General features: G+C 39.3%; 2 pseudogenes across 2 annotated transcripts in view; both read right to left on the bottom strand.

Annotated features, from left to right (window-relative positions):
* The window catches only part of LOC306663221 (transportin-1-like), a 572,343-nt pseudogene that overhangs the window by 367,963 nt on the left and 190,666 nt on the right, over window positions 1-13,714 (bottom strand). The window lies entirely within an intron of this gene.
* Window positions 11,175-12,051, bottom strand: LOC306663382 (olfactory receptor 14C36-like; annotated as a pseudogene). Its single transcript has one exon. The product of its transcript is annotated as an olfactory receptor 14C36-like (transcript).

Genomic DNA, 13,714 nt, shown 5'->3' with positions numbered 1-13,714 from the left:
CAGTATGTAGCCACCCCTCCAAATTACTGGTGGAGGTTTCCTGATTTTGGACCATGGATCATGCATCATTTTATCTTTATTAGCAAGTGTATGACTTCCTGTATGGTGTTTAATAAACTAATACCTGTGTCATTGTTAACTGACTTCTCACCTGCACTGGCTTTCTTTATTGTACTGATTTACAGATGAAGAGCTCCCAATCAGACTCTGCCCATCTACTCTGCTGTAGCACACACTGTGCTGGAATGAGGTCATGCAAAATCAGCACCCTGTGTAACTATAAGATAAGTCTATTTAATGCAGTACTCACTCAGAAGATATAACTAATGACACAAATATGGCCACAGGTATTTCAGATTTTGAGGTTTAAAAAAAGAAAAATATTAGTTATTTAAATAATTTGATTATCATGGGAAACATAGTACAGTAATACAGTGTGTAAGAGTGTAAATTCATATGACAAACTCAGAAGGTGAGGGTGATGAGACAAACCCATGTTAAACACATTGCAGTTTTCATCCTTCCTTCTCACCTTTATGCACTTCACAGGTTATTGCTGCTCAACCCCAGGCATTTGTGTCAAATACAAGATGGAAAGTTAAATAGCTGTTTAGGATATGGAAGCCTGCATAGAACTACAGAGACATGTTCTTGTATTCTATTTTTTCAATACTGACCCATGTACTGCTTTTGCCCTCCAAATATATTAAGTAAATTCTCCAGTAAGCAGTTTGAATCATATGAGCTTAATTGATGTCCTTCTTTGCTTTGTTTTAACTCCAACTTGAAAAATTCTTCTCAAAATTTGACTTACTTTTCTCATCAAAAAATCTTGTAGGAAATTTCAGATTTTGAAGATGATACAGTAATGTGTGAATCACAACTTAACTTTCTCATGTCCTCAGCATATTCTTGGAGATCTACAAAATATGATTACTTCTTGAACCTAGGTTTTTTAAAATAAGACGTAAGCTTTAGTACCTATAGATTGACCTCAATAATTTTAGAGCACTCAGATTTCCATTTTCCTTTATTCAAAATATTTTTACATTTCTTTTTTAATTTTAAAATTTGTTATAATTAGTTATATATGACAGTAGGATGCATTTATTCACTTTGATAAATCATACATAAAGGTAATATAATTTCTAATTTTTTTCATTGTTCATATTGTAGGATGACACCTGTCATGGAATCCTATATATACATGAGGAAATAGTGTATCTTCACTCTACCATCATCCCTACCCCTTCCTTCACTTCTTCAACCTAATCTAAATTAATTGTATCATTCTTTAGCACCCCCACCTTATTGTGAATCAGCATCTGCATATCAGAGAAAACTTTCAGTCTTTGGTTTTTTGGGTTTGGCTTATTTCACTTAGCATGATATACTCCAACTCCATCCTTCTACCAGCAAAGGCTAGCATTTCATTTTTCTTTAAACCTGAGTTATATTCCTTCATACACACACACACACACACACACACACACACATTCATTCTCCATTAAGGTTATCAAAATTCCCTCATAAAAACCATGAGATAGGACATAAATAAAACAAAGCTCTGGTTTCAAGAGGGTCAAGAAAAGAAGCTGGAGGAGAAGTTAGCACATGTTTAATGCCAGAAGTATGAGGAGGGAGTGCTCCAACTTCTTTCCTCTATAAGGGAGAAAAGCTGGGAGTTTTCCCTTTGGTTCTTCCCTTGATAGTATTTACAATTTGAAAGGGTATGAGTAGCAGATTGCATTTAATAATGCAAATGATTGCTTGGGTTGTAAAACACGGGAATCAATTATTTTCTAAATTACTTTCTTCCTATTAGTAATTGTGGTCTAGTGCTATGGATCATCCATTATGAATGCTGAGGGGCACTCCGTCACATCCTCACCTCCATAATGTGCTTCCAAAGCCTGTGTGACCTTATTTTTATATTTTACAGTGGACACACATACTCATTACATCTGATCTACTTTTAGTATGATGTGTAATAACTATTGGAAGAAGAATATAATTGTGATAAGAAAAAAAGGTGAGCTTGATGAACTCAAAATGCTTGACTGGAAACACAATATTAGAAGTTTTGTTCCAAAAGCTGCTGAAAAATAAGAATGCATTTCATTTGCTCATTAAACTCTTATCTATCTACCTATCACCCATCAGTTTGAGATTTTGTCTTTCTTGCCCTATTATGAATGTATTTCTTTTTTTTTATTGTAAACAAATGGGATACATGTTGTTTCTCTGTTTGTACATGGCGTAAAGGCATACCATTTGTGTAATCATAAATTTACATAGAGTAATATTGTTTGATTCATTCTGTTATTTTTTCCCTTGCCCCTACCCCTCCCACCCCTCTTTACCCTCTATACAGTACTTCCTTCCTCCATACTTGCCCCCCTCCCTAACCCTAACTCTAACCCTAACACTAACCCTTCCCTCCACCCCATTATGTGTCATCCTCCACTTATTAGCGATATCATTCGTCCTTTGGCTTTTTGAGATTGGCTTATCTCACTTAGCATGATATTCTCCAATTTCATCCATTTCCCTGCAAATGCCATAATTTTATCATTCTTTATGGCTGAGTAATATTCCATTGTATATATATATACCACAGTTTCTTTATCCACTCATCAATTGAAGGGCATCTAGGTTGGTTCCACAGTCTGGCTATTGTGAATTGAGCAGCTATGAACATTGATGTGGCTGTATCTCTGTAGTATGCTGATTTTAAGTCCTTTGGGTATAGGCCAAGGAGTGGGGTAGCTGGGTCAAATGGAGGGTCCATTCCAAGTTTTCTAAGGAATCTCCACACTGCTTTCCAGAGTGGCTGCACTAATTTGCAGCCCCACCAGCAATGTATGAGTGTACCTTTCTCCCCACATCCTCGCCAACACCTGTTGTTGCTCGTATTCTTGATAATCGCCATTGTAACTGGGGTGAGATGGAATCTTAGGGTGGTTTTGATTTGCATTTCTCTTAGTAAATGAATAGACACTTCACAGAAAAAGATCTACATGAATGTATTTCTTTATCAGCTCTCTTATCTGTGCAGATAATTTTGTCCATTTCCTAAGTGTGTGGTAAGTAAAAGGAATTTGAAAAGAGTCATTTTAAACACATAAGCAGCAGCATGAAAAACTGTCACAAGCATTACTTGCAAACACTGTGCAAACATCCGTGACAGTCCAGGCACATTACTATAGAAGGACTAGGAGTCATAGCAAATACTACAATGTTTACAAAACTTCTCTGGTCTTTTATTCTTTGCATAATTAACCATTTGTTTCCTGGGATAGCCGACTGTCTTGATGACACTGCAATTTTTTGAACAGAATATAAATGACTCTTCAGGTGCATTTAGACTCTAAGTCCCAATACTCACTCCTGAGTGTTGCCACTTCTCCACAGGGGAGCAGAATTGAGTCTCTCCTCAGCTTCTATCAACTGTGCCTGCAACCAGTGTGGATCTGTCAGCCAGCGCTGTGCCATGTGGGATGTGAAGAGCTCAGTCTCTCTGCTTAAAGTTAACATGGCACCTTTCCAGAGGGAGCAGGGCCCTGGAGACCCCAGAGCTTAGCCTGCAGAAGCACTGGGAGGCCTGAGCACAGCACCAGGCAGCAGCACCTCCAGACTCCAGGAGAGAGGAACTGACCACCTGTCAGCATGGGCATTGGATGATAGTGGAACTCCTGGGCTGGACATGCCTTAAATCATGCTGAGAAGTGAGTAGCACTGAGGAGAGACTGATGGGCTCACTGTGTGTTCTCATCTCTGCCTCCTTCACTTCAGTGTGAGTTAGGGGTGTTTATGGGGTCAGTTAACATTAGGGTGGTGAAAACTCTCATTCTCTCACCAGCCTGTAAGTGGGAAACAGCTAACACTGTCTGCAGTTCAACAGCAAAAATCCTTACAATGAGATAAAATTCATGTTACATAAAGTTAATGGTGTAATAGTTCATGGTGACCAGTTCAGTGTTATCTATTGTACTGCACAACTGTACAACTTTCAACTTCATCTTTTTCCCAAATACTTTTATTACTTCAAATGACTCATTGATCCATTACACAGCATTGTTCATATTACCTCTAACTGCAGTTACTGGGAAACACTAACCGTATTCTGTGTCTTTGAACTTACATGTTTATGAAATATCATATAAATAAATTATTCAGTATATGATCTGTGTTCTAACTGAAGGTAGCCTAACATGATTGAGATTAATCCACCTAATAGCACGTACCTTTATTTCCTTACTTAAGAATGAATGACATTCCATTAAATGTATATGCCAGAAATATTTTAATCAACACATTCATTGGTGGACATATTTTTTTCATTCTGCTCATATAAAGCAACTGATTTATTGGTTATCACAAATTTTGCCATCTTTGAAATTTCTGACAAACACTTACAATCTCTAAGATTATGTTGAATGATTGTGTCTATCAGATTGGACTTGTTGTGAAAACATACTGGATCAAAAAAAAAAAAATAGCCCAGTGCAGTGGTGCATAATTGTAATCCCAGTGATTTGGGAGGCTGAGGCAGGAGGATCATGACTTCAAAGCCAGTCTCAGTAACAGCAAACTGGCAAGCAACTCAGGGAGGTGATGTCTCTAAATAAAATACAAAAGAGGGCTGGGGATGTGGCTTAGTGTTTGAGTGGCCCTGAATTCAAACTTTGGTACTAAAAACAAACAAACAAACAAACATCAAGCAACAACAAAAAAATCCACACCCCAAACAAAAAACAACTCTGATCAAGGAAAGCACATTTTGGCTCACAGTTTCAGAGTTTTAGTCACCTGTCTTGTGCCAATTCCATGGTTTTGTGACCCTGGTTTTAGCACATTGAGGAGGACCCAGCAGAGGAAAGCTGCTCAGGAAGTGGCTGCCAGGAAGCAAAGATAGGGAAGGGAAAAGGGGATGGAAGAAAGAGAACTGCTTCCAGGGCTTGTACCCAGTGGCCACCTTCTCCCGCAATGCCCCCGCATGCAGAAAGCTGCCACCTGGTCAATTCATTCATTCAAACCAGGATGGTCTGATTAGCTTGTTGCTCTCAAAATCCGATCATTTTATCTTGGAAACTCCTTGCCAAATAGGAAATGTTGGGAGACATCTCACATCTCACCCACAATATTTCAAAACCAGACCTCCTACACTCATGTCCATGTCAATGCAAAATGATTTTAGTCCATCTGCAAGGGTCACTAGTCTGAACAATCCAGCATTGCTTCAAAGTGCAAGACCAAAATCTCACCTTAAACTGAAGGTAAATTCTTGGCTGTGAGCCCCTGTAAATATTTTTAACCCTGGACACACAGCCCCACACTTACAACTGATGTACCTTAATATAAAATGTGAAAAATTATTTAAAAAGAGAATGTAATTGTGATCAGAACCAAAAAGTGAGGTTGATGAGTTCAAAGTGGTTTGGTAAAAAATGTCTACAACATTAGATGCTTTATTTCTAAAGCTACTGAAAAATAAGAATGTGTCATTTGCTAAATGAATTCATACCTACCTACCTGTCACCTGCCAACTCCTTGACAATTTGTCCTCCTTGCTTTAATCTGAATGAAATTATTTGTCATCTCTCAAATCTTAGGAGACAATTCTGTGCATTTTTGAAGTGTGTGGTAAGTAAAAGTAACTTGAAAAGAATAATTTTAAACCCATAAAAGGCAGCATGAAGGACTATCACAGGGGTTACTTGCAAACACTGGAGACATTCAACACATTCCAGTTATATTACTACTGAAGCAATAGGAATAAGAAAATACTCAAGTGTTTACAAGACATATCTGTGCCTCTTATCTTGGAGAATTAACAAATCAATTCCTGGCTAGCTGAATTCCTGGATGAGAGTGCAATTTTCTAAGCAGAATAAAAATGGGACTTGAGAGGCTTTGAACTCTTACTGCCAAGTGCTTACATCGAGTGATGCCTGTTCTCCATGTGGGAGAAGAACCCTGTCTCTCCTTGGTTTCTCCCATCAACTGTATCTGCAGCCAGTGTGGACCTGTCCACATAGCCCAGTGCCATATGGGATGTGAGGTGCTCAGTCAACCCTGCTTCTTGGAAATCTGTGTTTCCCAGTGGGAACATGGACTCTGGGAACCTAGAGCTCAGCCTGCAGAGACAGGAGGAGGCCTGACCATACTCTCAGGCAGCAGTCTCTCCAGAGCCCAAAAAGAGGACCTGGCCATGTTCCAGTGTGGACAGTGGATGCTAGGCATCACCTGAAATGGTTACTGAGAAGTGAGTAACCCTGAGGAGAGACTGATGGTGCTCACTGGGTGTTTTCATCTCTGCCTCCTTCACTTCAGTGTGAGTTGGGGTGTATATTGGAATCAGTTGACATTAAGGGTGGTGTGCTACTCTCAGTCACTCAGCAAACTGCATGTGGGAAACATCTAACACTGTCTGAATCCAGCAGCAATGTTTCTTCTCTTTGAGATGAAATCCACATGACATAATGTTGACAGTTCATGGTTAACAAATCAGTATTATTCACCACATGAAAAAATTGCACAACATCCAGCTGCAACTTGTTCCCAAATACTTTTATTATTTTGGATGGACCCTATAATCTGTTACACATGCTGTCCCTGTTATTCCTACTTTCAGCCACTTGAAAACTCTAATTATATTCTGTATATTTGAATTTACATCATTTCAGATTTCACATAAATAAAAGCATTCAGTTTATGATCTTTCTTCTTGCTTGACTTAGCCTAACATTTTCAAAATTATTCCACCTTGTGAAATGTTTCATTATTTCAATCCTTAGTGATGAATGACATTCAATTATATGCATATGGCAGAAATATTTTAATCGACACTTCCATTTTTGGACCTAGTTTTCCTCAGTCTGTTAATATAATGGGACTGATTTATTAGTTGTCATAAGTTTTGCCATCTTTTTATATCCCTGGTATACACCCAGTATTCTGTAGGATTATGATGAATAATTGTTATCAGTCAGATTTTTATTTCTGTGACGAAATTACATGGTTTAAAAAAATCCACAATAAACAAATGCTAACACAGGTGAGGCAAATCATATTCTGACTCATGGGTTCAGAGGCCTAGTTTATCATCAACCAATTCCATGAGTTTTTGCCCATTTTGTGGGCACATTGAGGAAGGACCCAGCAGAGTGAGACTGCTCAGGATTGGCTGTGAGGAGCAAAGACCAGGAATGGGAAAGGGGATGTAATGACGATGATTGTTCCAGGGCTTAATGACAGTGTTCCACCTCCTCCATCAATGCCCCCACATGCTTAAAGCTCCCACCCAATCAATTCATTCAAACCAGGACACACTGATAAGGTTGTAACTATCATATTCAATCATTTTACAATTGAAAATATCTGCCCAAATATAGGAACTTTTGGGAGCCATCTCACATCCCATTCATAACATTTCACCACTGGTCATGTAAATCTCATGTCTATTTCACATTGCAAAATGAATTTAGTCTATCTTCAAGGTTCCCATAGTCTTAAAGTTCCAGCTTTGCCCTAAAGTACAAGTCAAAGATATCACCTGATGCTGAATGTAAACTCCTGGCTCTGAGCCCCAATAAAAATCAATATCGAGTTACATACATCCAACATCTGCTGGTAAAATGTAAACTTTGCCATTACAAAAGGGAATGATATGGCTATGGAAAGAAAGAATGGTCAGGAAGAAAACCAAAATGAGCTGAGCAAACATAACTCCACCCATAATTCCTCATCCACCATCTAGGACCCTTGACTGAAAGATGTTCCTTCCAAAGGGCTGGGAATTCCTGCCCTAGTGGTCTTGCCAGTTTTAGAGCAGAAGTGTTCTCTCTGCCTTTAGCTCTCTCTGCAGCCAGAAGCTTTTCTTGGCAGACAGTTCATGCTACTTGTAACAATTAATTTCTGGGGATTCCGTTCTGACTTTGGCTTCACCTTAAGAGATTCTCCCATTACCCTGTCAGGGAGAGCTGGCCAAGCTTCAGATGATGCTGCAATTTGCTTGGAATAACAGGCCTTTCTTTGAAATGATGGTGGAAGTCATCATGACCTGTTACCTTGATTACCCTGCATTTCTGCAGAGCTAGCACCATGTAAATGAGGCTAAGTCTGATGGCAGCTCACACCATAGTTGGGTTTCTAAAATTAATTTCATGGTGGTTTCTGAATGTCTTCCTTGCTCAGCATAGTAATCTCACTTGCTGGGTCCCCTGTGCAAGTCGGGTGTCCTCAAGACCCTTCTCCAGAGAATTTTCACTCCTATGTCGTTGAGTGTGCAAGGGTTGTGGTCTTGCAATTCCTTAGATAACCTTAGCCCCTTTCCTGTTGTCTAGGTATGAAATACTTAGCACATCTTTTGGGTCAGCATTATGTTTACAAACACTTCTTTGACCCCAGTTTTTAAAAATGATCTGTTTTAAACTTTGGTCAAATATGATTTTTCTCTCTACTGATAGAAATAACAATATTCTCATAATGTTTTATGTCTTCTATATTGATAGTAATATTCTAAACCCCTTAAAAAAATAAAATTGGGAAAGTCTGAAAGATATGTACTAATGTTCTCAGTCATGAATATTACCTTAAAATGATCTATACAAGGCTACTGCATTGTCTTGTTCTTTGCTAAGATCTCATCAAATTTTTGAGTATGTGCTGTGGTAAATCTTTGTCTTCTGCAGTTGTGATTCCACAAAGCACTGACAAACCTAGTCATGGGAAGTGGTGATGTGGATCAAGGCTTTTGATTTCCTTGTTGTTTTGGTGACTGCTTGTGCTGGGAAAACTCTGAGGAAAAGTGCAGTTTAAGATTATCCATTTGCTATGGTGATGTCCTGTATAGGAAAATTGTGCAAAGGCTCAGACATAAGTCATCACCTTCAAACTGAGGAACTAGTCCCCCGGGACAGGGAATTCTGAGAATAGCAAAATAACCAAATAACCATAATGTTGCATCAGTGCTGTTATGTTCAAGCCCGCCTGCTATGCAGAAACTTTTCCAGAAATAACCTTTTGATGATGTACCTATATAATAAACATGCTGAGTCAGTTCTGGGTCACTGTTCTCAACCAGAAATCTGTATTCCACCTGATTCCATCTGTCTTTAAATGTTAGTATGCTTTTTTAATTATCCCACATCACCCCTTGCTGGTATCTGAATTAACATCTGTGCAGTTCGAAGCACATAAACACAAAAAAAGTGTTCTAATAAGTATTTTTATAGTGTCCTTATTAGGAGATACCTGATATTTGAGAAAAACTGGCTTTCAAAAATGTATCTTTGACATAAGTGATATTACTATAAAAATATCCATTCCTTGGTTCATAGCTAGTATGCAAAGTAAAAATTTTTGCCTAATTTTGCAGAAGTTTCTTAACACATCCACATACCCACATGATTTTGCCTTATTTGACATAAAATTCGAGATATCATGAGGTCCTTATATCATATTTCATTTTTCCAACTCTTTGTTGCTAGGTATTTAAATAGGTAAGAGAAGTTAAATGTCCAAAAGGTTGCCTCTAAGAGATACCTCTCAATAGGAACAGGGTTGCAACTTAATTGCTTCTTAATTTTATCCATTAAATTTAAACAATTTACCTGAATACCTCAACTCATGAAAAATTCAAGAATTAGGATTCAATGAGCTATAGTTGTACCAGAAATGCATGTCAAGGTGACGTGTGCAGAGGTCATGGGGGTTCTCTGAAGGTCCTTCTGCACTAGCAAGGCACATGGAGCACTGAGAACCAGCAGCCATGGGACATAGTTGGAGGACAGAGCGTGTGTTCTGGGTTGGATCCTGTGACAGCAGGTCAAGGCTTCCTGCATCAACCAGCACTGGGGAGCTCACTGAATCCTAAAGCAAGTATTCCTTGTCTGCAAACATGAAGAAATGCATTTATTCATTAATTATGAATGGTTAGGCTTTTTATTTTCCTAGGTACTAAATACATTTATATTTTTTGTCCTCTGTTTACTTACATGTGAACAAAACTCTTCTTGTAATTTGGAATTTGATGCATTGACTGTGGTTTGTATGAACTCTTTTGTTCTTATTTTACTATATTAGATTTCTTGGATAAATTGACAGTGAGTATATGTCATTTGCAATTAATGATTTGCAGAGCAAATGCTAGTGAGGACATTGAAGTTTTTGAAACAAATAAACTGTTTAAAAGAATGAAAGATGGCCACAGGGTGTTAGGGGACAAGTACAGAGATTTACCTTATGATGTCCAAAGTGAGTGGACAGTTGACATGGGTGAGACTCTGAAGTCAGACAATTACAGTCCATCTTGTCATCTTTATCAGTCATGATGCATATCATTAATATTACAGAAATAAGATGAGTGGGAGGAAAATGTCAGAAAGCTGACCTTCACTTCAGCCCTGAGTTTGGGTCTCTGGCACAGGGTCACCCTCAGACATAATAGAAGACTGGCCAGCTAATGTGGCTGAGGAAGGCAGGTTCTCTTGCCCAGTGGGTGGATTTGACTGTCAGGATACAGGCTGCCATAACCACGGCCCTCTGTTTACTTCACGTACAAGGAGATTCTTCTTTTTCCATGTTCCAGATGGAGAGAATTATTACTGTGATTCTCTCTATAATTTGGTGATAACTGCCTTAGGATTTTTTTTTTTTGCATATTTGCAGGTTAATTAAATTGACACAGATGTGTACCACAGACTTTCCACATGTACTTCACTCATCACCAAATAAGACCAATGAATGAGATCAAATGAGGTGAGTGCAGGTGCTCTCCATGTTTAATTTGTGAGGTTTCCCTCTTTGACACTATGAGATAGAGCTATTGCAAACAGTTTGGTGAATCATAAACATGTACAATTTTAGAAGATTTCAATAATTACTTGAATTATATTAATTCATTAAAAGATGCATTTGCTAACATTATACATTTTATAAAGGATAGATAGAAATGTTGTTGTAAATAAAAAAAAAATATTTCATAAGATCAAGTATCCAGGACCAAATAGGTGACATTAGAGAAGGCAGTGTGACTTGTAAAGCACAGCTATGAAGAGCATTGTACCTAATTAAGGACCTTAATCAGTGAAATGAGGATAATGCTGAAACCCATCTTTATCATTTCTCTGAGAGCAACTGTCTTCCCATGACTCTCCTCACAGCTTCATTTACATGTTCCTGAGACTGTAGATGAGGAGATTTAAGAAGGGAGGAACCATGGTGTAAAATGCAGAGAGAATCAAGTCCCGGAATGTGTCAGAGTTTGCTGATCGTCTCAGGTACACACCTGTGATGGAACTGAGGAAGACGGACACCAGGAGGATGTGAGGGGTGCAGGTAGGGAAGGCCTTCCTTGGAGCTCTGTTGGGAGATTTCAGCACATTAGAAAATATGCCAATACAATGCATGGCAATAAAAATGAAGCAACCACCACAGATCACCACAGCAGACACATGAATAAGGACCTTTTTAATGGTGATGTCAGAGCAGGAGAGCCTTAGTAGAGAGGGGATATCACATAAGAACTGATGGACCATGTATGAATGCCAGAAGGACAGCCGGAAGGTGTTCCCAGTGTGCACACCCGCATACACCAGACCACTGAGGAGGGAAGCCGGTATTATATGGACATAAAACTGAGGGTTCATGATGATGAGTTACTGGATGGGCTGGCAGATGGCCACATAGCAGTCCCAGGACACCATGAGGAGAAAAAAAAGTTCAACACATGCACAAAAATGACCAAGAAGGTCTGGGTTGCACACCCAGTCACTGAAATGGCCTGTTGCCAGTGAGAGAGTTGACACAGGCATTGGGGACAGTGATGGAAATGAAGCACATGTCCAAGATGGACAGGTTCCTGAGGAAGAAGTACATGGGTGTGTGCAGGTTCTGGTCAGCAGTGGTGACAGTGATGATGAGCAGGTTTCCTAACAGGGTACTCAGATAGGTCAGTAGCAATACCGTGAAATAGAGGAAACTCAGTTTCCAGCCATCAGGAGAGCCCAGGAGGAGAAATTCTGTTACCATGGTGGAGTTTGCCATGTTCTGCAAATTCTGGTTGACTGGGAAGATAAAGAGGTAAAAGGGGAAGCAAAGAGTGATTAATGCAATTACTCTACATATCATGTCCAGTGTTTTCTTTTACTTTGCATTTGCTTTTCTTGCAGAGGAAAGGTCACTCCTGGTTTTTTGATACATTTAATCATTTCTGATCAGAGATCAACTCCCCATGCAGGTGTGGAGCTCTGAAGCCCAGGGTCTGGGTGTAACCTCCAAGGTTGTCCTCAGCTCCTCTATCATGACTCCCTTGACCTCCTGAGACTCCCCTGAAGAACTCCTGCAGGTGATGCTCACCTCCTCTGCTGCAGGGCCACCTGAGTGACAGTGTGCTCTTAATGCTCTGTCATTTAGTAACCTTCTTTCTCTTCCACAAATACAGTTTCAGTGTAATTCTGTCATTGTATCCACACTAAATTATTCAAATTACAATTTGTAAATATTTTAAATAAGAATCTATTCAAGTGTCAGAATATTTATCATTATGAAAATGAAAAATGTTTACTCATGAGTAAACCATCTCTAAAAAGCACACATTCCCATTCCAGGTCCACGGGTCCAGTGCTGTGGTGATCTGAGGTGACTGACTGCACCTGGACTCCCCTCAGTCCCACACTCTCCCCACTGCTCCCAGGATAAGGCTGGTGCTGTCTCCTTGCCACTACCGTCAGCCAGACCTGTTACACCTCCCCTGGGGCTCTGTTTTCATCTCCAACTGATCAGTGTAAGATGTTTAAAGCCTTCAGATTCTAACCCATCTGAAATTCTCCTAACTCCTACTTTTTACCTTCATGTCTTTACCCTGTGTTCAGTACCATGAAACTGAATATTCTATTATCTAAACACTCATTTGTCCTCTTCTTGTTGACACTATCCATTATATTCCTCTCTTCTCACAGTCATAATTATTCAAAAAGTTACTGAGTGTTTACACTGAAAGGAGGATTTTACTCATAGTTAGAGCACATCTGCAGCATCTCAGTCCACTTCAGTCCTGAGTCCCCTACATCATGATTTCCTGTGCCCTCTGGAAACCCGTGTCCTTCACAACACTGTACCAGTTAAACTACACTTGCCCTTAGAAAAGTGATCCTGATGAGCTTGTCTGGGCTCCTCTGGAAAAATATGTGTCCCACACTCTCATGTCTGAGTGTTCAGACAGAGGTAGTTTGGTGTTAATTTTGCAGCCAGTGTGAAATTCATGTGGTCCTATGCAGTTTAATTGCAGTCTTTGTCTCCCCATCCCCATTCCTCCCTGGCACAAACCTGACTTTCAGCCTGAGGGAACCACCTGTTCACTGCTGACATATTTACAGTGAGCTGGTGTTTTAATTTTTCCCATTTTTAAGTACTGGACTTTAAAAGACTCTCCAATGCAATCTTTCCTCTGAAACCTTCATAATCTCTAATTTTCATTCCAATTTTGTGAAGTGTTGGAAATCAACATGTTATACTACCTTTTCCTAAATCTGTATGTATCTGTCACCCAGGTCACTGGTGCAAACTATTTTATTCTGGTCCATGTATCATTCATCATTTTATTTTTTGGGGCAAGTACATGACTTCCTGGGCAGTGGTTAATAAACTAAAATGCCTGGTTGTTTTGTTGACTGACAATTCACCTTGACTGAATTTCTTTCTTCTTCTG

This window comes from Sciurus vulgaris (assembly GCF_902686455.1).
Source record: "Sciurus vulgaris genome assembly, chromosome: 6".
NCBI lineage: Eukaryota > Metazoa > Chordata > Mammalia > Rodentia > Sciuridae > Sciurus > Sciurus vulgaris.
This window is presented reverse-complemented; position numbering and strand designations above follow the sequence as displayed.